The sequence below is a fragment of the Macaca thibetana genome, chromosome 5, assembly GCF_024542745.1.
Source record: "Macaca thibetana thibetana isolate TM-01 chromosome 5, ASM2454274v1, whole genome shotgun sequence".
Classification (NCBI taxonomy): domain Eukaryota; kingdom Metazoa; phylum Chordata; class Mammalia; order Primates; family Cercopithecidae; genus Macaca; species Macaca thibetana.
This window is the reverse complement of record NC_065582.1, coordinates 64,620,666-64,628,295: the sequence shown is the minus strand read 5'-3', so window position 1 is coordinate 64,628,295 and position 7,630 is coordinate 64,620,666. Positions and strand designations below refer to the sequence as shown.

Genomic DNA, 7,630 nt, shown 5'->3' with positions numbered 1-7,630 from the left:
ACTTTGTGTGCAAACATGATTTACACCTTCCTCATCACTCTCAAGGGATTTAGGGACAATAACTAAGACAAACATGCTAATACTCATGCTACTTGCTGTGCTCTGAGTAATAAAGTCTTTTGTCTCTGATCCAAGAGTCTCCTGTCTTCTACCAGCATCAAAGAAAAAGAAACAGATTAACATTTTAGCTCATAACTATAGGGCAAACTTACATATCAGACCCATTCTTATGATAAGAATGGGATTCTGACATGACTTTTCAGAAGAGAAAGTACGATCAAGGTTCAGGGTTAAAAGAAGAGTCCCTAAGATCTGATAGAGAATATTTTTGCCCAATTGGTGGTCAAGGATGAAGACAATAAGGTTTCCCACTTTTCTAACTCTTTTTTTTCCCAGATGGAGTCTCACTTTGTTCCCTAGGCTGGAGTGCAGTGGTGCGATCTCTGTTCACTGCAAGCTCCGCCTCCCAGGTTCATGCCATTCTCCAGCCTCAGCCTCCTGAGCAGCTGGGACTACAGGCACGCAACACCATGCCCAGCTATTTTTTTCTTTTTTCTTTTTTTTTGCATTTTTAGTAGAGACAGGGTTTCACCTTGTTAGCCAGGATGGTCTCAACCTCCTGACCTCCCACCAGGTCCCTCCCAGAACAAGTGGGAATTATGAGAGCTACAAGATGAGATTTGGGTGGGGACACAGAGCCAAACCATATCACATGGCATGCTATTAGAATGACAATTGCTGTCCATACTGAGCTCTCTTGGAAATATAGGCTTACACAAGTCTGGCAGTCATGACCCTCTATATTCAGTGGCTTGTTATGCCCTAGGGCATGAAAGCAGCACCTCAAAAGCTCAGCATGGCCACTGAGGTCTTCTGCTACAGAATAGAGCCAAACATAGGCTCCTGACATATTTCACTTGCAGGAGGGGTGTTCAGTCCTTTGCCAGATGCTATGTTGCTAAGGGATGTTAACTCCCTTCCCAGATCCTTTGACTTTGTGAAGCTCTTTGAAATCAATTGAATAAACAGCAGCAGGAGTTTGTAAACTTTACAGATAGCATCAACACCTCACACATGAAGCTACTGCTTTTCAGTCCTTAACCAAAATGTCCTAGATAAAGTATAGAACCCAAGGGTCAGCATAATTGGCCGAACTTTAGAAAGCTATATTAGCACTAGATGACTTGGTCAACAACTGGCCCCATCTGCAAATTTTTACATACTTGAGTCATTGCCAATTGTCTGGCTGTCTGGTACACTGAATGACAACAATAATTTATTATCCAGAGTAAAGAACTCTAGGTATCTCTTGCCCAACAGATATACAAAATATAAATCAAGGTTAACCCCAAGGGGTTAACAAGTATATTGATGAATCCTTGTTGTGTGGATTTAATAGGTATACACAAATGTTTTAGACATCATTAATACTGACCAAGGCACATATTCACATCTCAGAATACATAAGGCTGGGCTTTTGGATGAGGCATTTAATAGAAATTTTACCTCTCTTACCTGCCTCAAGCTACAGGACTCATAGAGTGTCATATGGTGTACTTAAACGAATTCAAACTCAATTCAATTTTAAAAATGGCATATTTTAGTCACAAACATCAGGTGTCAGTTCTAATATCATTTTTTAGTGTTTGTTTACTGACAGCTTTTAAGTTTTACCATTCCCTCTTCCCCTCCTGCCCCATATCTCAGCAAGATGATAAGAAAGCCCAGTTGCTCCCTCTTTTGGCATTAGTGGGAACTTTGAACCAATCTTATGTGGAAACCTTTACTCTGATCTCACTTCCTAACTTAGATAAGAACCCAAGCCAATCTCCTTTCCCTACTCTCTCAAGATGTTTTAAAGCCTTCTGAAAGCTACCTCCTCTCGCCTTAGAAAGTCTCATGTCTGCAACAGATATTTTTATAGTTTCTTGGTGTGCATGAGTCATCACTGTCAACATCTGAACCAAATTTTGGGTAACCTCCATCTTGCTTCTGAGGGAAAGGAATGGCACCAACTCTCCATGCTAGACCTGTGATTCCTGCCAAAAGTGAACCTATTTTCCTCTGTTTGATGAAAGCCACATTGCAGGAGGGCATTGTTCCCAGCAGCTCTTGAAAAAGTAACTGCATTGTAACTTTAACCTTTTTCATGCCCATCTTCTGTGTCTTTCTGAGGCAGACTCTTTGAGGTTAGAATTGCTGTTCTAGTTCTAATGGTTGACTCCAGTCACAGCATGTGGCTTGGCACCCTTGAAAATAAACTGCCATATTTTTGGCTTTTTAGATCATCTATAGTCTATAATTGTGTGACTTTTGTTGCAAGGCCATCCAACAATGGTCCAAAAGTTAAGATATTCAAAGAGCATTCTATATTCCCTACCATTTACAGGCACTTGTTATGGATCAATGAAATAGCCACCTCAAAAATTAATGCAAATATATTACTAACTTTATCTCTTTTATATTCTCATGGTCCCCGTTCCATATTAAGGCAGTTTTGCCACTGAATGCAGCTATCCCCTGAAATAGTTTGTCCCCTGGATAATGGCAAGGATGAAAGACGTAGAAGGTATGTAGAACTAATTTGAAAGTTCTTGTTCCCAATCCTGACAATCCTTGGGTGTGATGCATTTTTCTTTCTCTTAACCACAGGTGAGCCTGCCACCCCACATCTCCGGGTGGAGGCCTGGCCAGAAGGAGGCCTAAAATCTCAAAATTCATTTTGGTTCAGCCATCTGGATTTGCTTTTTCAATTTACATGACTAAAATCATGAAGACACTGACCACATCACTGAGCACACTGCTCCCTCAGTTCTACTATGGTTGTCCTCTTGGGCCAAAGTGAGTACTATAATGGGTTCTACATATCTTATGAAATCAATCTTGCCCTACTTGCAACTGACTCCCCTGAACAAAAGGTAGGGGTTTGAGTAGAGAGTGATTAGAGAAAAGGTGAGTTTATAATGCTGGGATAGAGCACACCAAGGTTGTGGTCACGAAAGGAGAGCAACTCTAGCACCTGATGAGGGTATCAAACTCCAAAGGTTGCAAAGAAGGAAGAATGATTAATGCTGTCTTTGTCCTCTAGATACGACACTGCAACCTGGCAAAACAATCAGATGGTCTGCCTGAGTAAAGGAGCATTTGCCATTGGTAATCTGACCCTTTGCTGAGAAAACAGAAAAAGTTATGTGTACCTGGCCAGCTCTGAACTATTTTGTTGTTCTTGATGCTATCAATAGCCTTGATGTCTAGGTGCCCTTGAGTTATATCATATACAATGGTTGAGGCTGCAATTTCTAGGTAACCCTGCCCGTGTGTATTCACCAAATCAAGGTAATGATGATCCCAAATAGGTTCAAAACATATACAGACAAGAATAACCTGTGTACATTCAGATTTTATATTTGTATGCGGGAGATCATGGACCAAAATATTTCTCTCGATGGGGGTAGGGACTGCTTTCTGGCCCTTGTATTACTCCCTTGTACTTATTGGCAATGACACTAAAAGAGCAAGAGATTAGTTGCAACTCTCCTGTATGGGTAATAATGAATAAAAGACTTGGCCTCAGACTGCAACCTGGCTGTGTAAAATATGACTTACTGATCCTGCTAAAACATATTCATTATTGACTGATTTTGGGATTCTGGGGATATAGTTGAGGCCAATACTGTGGGTTGGAATCCTACTGTTTGACAGATTGTTAATTAAATGCTTTGTAAAAATTGAATGGGTTTGGTTGCAGCCTCTGCCAGTCAGATTAATCAGAGTGACCAATGTAGTACATTAAAAAATTTTCTAGAAGCCAAGTCATATTAGGACCAAATGGAGGAAATGGTTGGGAGATATTCCTGGGTCTTCTGCATTCCTTGACTTGCTGGACGTGCCAAGTAGACCCTGTCTGCTCTTTATCTGGGCCATTTTTCAGGGTTGCATTACTAAAGAGATTATATAGTTAACACACGAAAAACAGTGTTTTTCAGGGTTTTTCTAGGAGTATTTGAGTTGTGTCCTTAAGGGTGTCATTGAGGGATGACGTAACATATACCAAAGGCACAAAGATAAGGCTTGCTCACTGATTGCTATAAAAGTGGTGGATGCTCCCCAGCTCAGAATTTCTCTCTGGTGCTATTAGGTTGGTGCAAAAGTAATGGCAATCTTTGTCATTACTTTTAATGAAAAAATCCAGTTACTTTTGCACCAACCTAATACATTCCATCCTGTGTGCAGATATTTTCTGGAACTTCATGTCACCTCCACTCCTACCCATGACTGTTGGATTTAGGGACAAAGAAAACTGATACAAAATGCTAATGCTCGTGTGGTCTACTGTGCTGTAAATAATAACCTGTGTCTGACCCAGGAGTGTTGTTTCTTCTGGCAGCATCCATGCGATAGTAACAGGCTAAATAATGAGCTTGTAAGTATAGAGTAAATTCAAGTCCTAGACTCAACATGTAATACTAGGCATGTTCTATCAAGCTGGTTCTTTCCAATTCATCCGTTAGTTGGTTTGCATATTAGATTCAATTTTTCCTTTAATTACTAGCATGCAAGAAGGGGACTAGGGTAATCAGTTCTTTGCTGATCTTTTGAGTATAAAGAAATACTTCAGTTTGAGATTGGTTGTTAAACTACAACTACTAGAAGCAGGTCCAGGTGGTTACTAGGAGTTAAGATTTATACCACCCAGAGAACTCAGTCTAGGGAAATAATGCATACCCACATTTTTTGTTTGTTTGTTTTGTAAACTACTTTTCAAGTTTCTTTTTAGGCTACAAATCAGGTTTGTTTCCTTGGTTACAAAGGCCAATTTACTTGGACAATGAGTAAGGTAACTATCTTGACTCAGACTTTTAAAAGAGAAAAAAAATTTTTACATGTGCATGTGTTATTTAATAAGCTTTTGAAACAGCTCTTGAATGTTAAGGTGACTTTTGAAATAATACACGTTTTCCTTAAAATGGGATTAAATATCACCAATAATATTGTCATTATTTGAATGTTTAAACCAGGAATAACATGTGTTACCCATATATATTCTTTCACTCATTCTGTTAAAAGAATCCTAACTAGATAGAAAGTATTACTTCCATATTTCAGAATATAAAGTTGAAACTAGAAGGTTTATACAATGTTGCGGGAAGTCAGGGATGCCAAACTGAGGGAACAGCTGGACCCCTGGTAGAGGAACATAAATTGTGAAGATTTCATGGACATTTATCAGTTCCCAAATAATACTTTTATGATTTCTTATGCCTGTCTTTAATCTCTTAATCCTGTTATCTTTGTAAGCTGAGGATGTACGTCACCTCAGGACCACTGTGATAATTGTGTTAACTGTACAAATTTATTGTAAAACATGTGTGTTTGAACACTATGAAATCAGTGCGCCTTGAAAAAGAACAGAATAACAGCAATTTTTAGGGAACAAGGGAAGACAACCATAAGGTCTTACTGCCTATGGGGTTGGGCAAAAAGAGCCGTATTTTTCTTCTTGCAGAGAGCCTATAAATGGACACGCAAGTAGGAGAGATATCGCTAAATTCTTTTCCTAGCAAGGAATATTAATATCAATACCCTGGGAAAGGAATGCATTCCTGGGGGGAGGTCTCTAAATGGCCGCTCTGGGAGTGTCTGTCTTATGCAGTTGAGATAAGGACTGAGATATGCCCTGGTCTCCTTCAGTACTCTCAGGTATATTAGGGTGGGGAAAAACTCTGCCCTGGTAAATTTGTGGTCAGACTGGTTCTCCGCTCTTGACCCGTTTTCTGTTGTTTAAGATGTTTATTGAGATAATACGTGCACCACTGGACATAGACCCTTAACAGTCGTTCCGCTTTTGCCCTTCACTTTGTGATCTTTATTTGACCCTTATCAGTGGTTCTGCTTTTTCCTTTTGTCCTGTTCCCTCAGAAGCATGTGATCTTTGTTCTGCTTTTTGCCCTTTGAAGCATGTGATCTTTGTACCTACTCCTTGTTTTACACCCCCTCCCATTTTGAAACCCTTAATAAAAAACTTGGTGGTTTGAGGCTCAGGTGGGCATCATGGTCCTAACTGATATGTGATGTCACCCCTGGTGGCCCAGCTGTAAAATTCCTCTCTTTGTACTCTTTATTTCTAAGCCGGCCAACACTCATGGAAAATATTAAGAACCTAAGTTGAAATATTAGGGGCAGGTTCCCCCGATAATGCAATTTGATGATAGTTCAGAGATAACATGTAGAAGATTTGTATTTAAAATGAAATATTTCTGATATTAGGACCTTTTTCCTTTAATTTTTACTATACAGCTACTGATTTACTGAGGAATAAGTTATACAAAGCATGTACAGAACATAAAAAATGTTAGAATAGGGCAAGAAATTCTTACCACTCTTTCCTTCTTCCTCAAGTTGTCAACTCTAAAAGACAGAGAAAAAGAGAAAGAAGATGAGGAGAGCCAGATAGAAACAGAAAAGGGAGGAACTAAATGTGGGACGAAAAAGTTAAGCTCTATAAAATGTTACTTTTATTGCTTGAATGACAAGACAGTATGATTCACTTAATTAATCATTGATTGAATGTGTAGTTCCCTTTTATCACTTTTAATAAAATAGGCAGTTTGAAAAATCATCATGTCAGAACGCATCTGGAGAGCTGAGAAGTGATACATAATTTTTTACCCTTGAAAACTTCCTCAGAATGTGAAAAATATAATAAAGATTTTCAATAGATTTTAAAAATGAGAAAAATCACTTCACAGATAAAATTTTAAATGTTAAAAAGATAGAATTCCAAAAAAAGTACAGGAAGGACTGAAACTGTCAAATTGTTCAACTTAGCATTAGGTTATGAACATAGGACCAAATCTTTTATCATCAAAGACATATTACTGAAACACGGTATGTTTTTAATAATCTGTTACTACAGATAATGGAGACCCTTTCAAAAATATAGCTAAAGGGGCTGGGCAGAATGGCTCATGCCTGTAATCACAGCACTGTGGGAGGCCTAGGTGGAAGATCCATTGAGTCCAGGAGTTCAAGGCTGCAGTGAGCTATGATCACACCAGTGTCTTCCAGCCTGAGTGACAGAGCAAGACACCGTCTCCAAAAATAAAAAATAAAAAAGATTAAATATATATATGTAAACAGTGTGTGAAGAGGTGTGTGTGTGTGTGTGTGTGTGTGTGTATATATATATATCAATAAAGTCATTCTCAGGAAAGAGAAGCATTTTTAGATATTTTAACAGAGATAATCTAAAGAATTGTTAACTAAGTATAAATTTGTTTTCTAGTTACTGAAAAGGCCTAACTATGATAGAAGTAGCAACAGCAGAAAGCAGCTCCCATTGTTTGAAAGACATTTGAATTACTAAATCTTGAGAGCTGGTGAAGGGGCAGTGTGGAACAGAAATTCAATATATCTGAAGACAGGGCACATCTGACTGGAGCTGATACCAATGAGGTACATGAACTGACTGGCCCTGCAAGTGTTGAAAAAAATCATAAAATGGACTTGATATTTTATGAAGTAACTGCTGGTCAGAGTAAAGAAGAATTACTAGGTTATGCTCACAGGAACAGAGAACAGCGTCAGGAAGCAGCAGGAAGTGAGAGTAAGGAAGATGTCCCCTCTTTCT

The 7,630-nt window shown here is 38.9% G+C and overlaps 1 long non-coding RNA gene across 1 annotated transcript; it reads left to right on the top strand.

Moving 5' to 3' along the window:
- The first annotated feature begins 2,380 nt into the window (after positions 1-2,380).
- On the top strand, positions 2,381-6,486 carry LOC126954324 (uncharacterized). Its single transcript, XR_007725586.1, has 3 exons — positions 2,381-2,841; positions 3,089-4,837; positions 6,400-6,486. It is a non-coding gene; the product is annotated as an uncharacterized LOC126954324 (long non-coding RNA).
- The last annotated feature ends 1,144 nt before the right edge of the window (positions 6,487-7,630 follow it).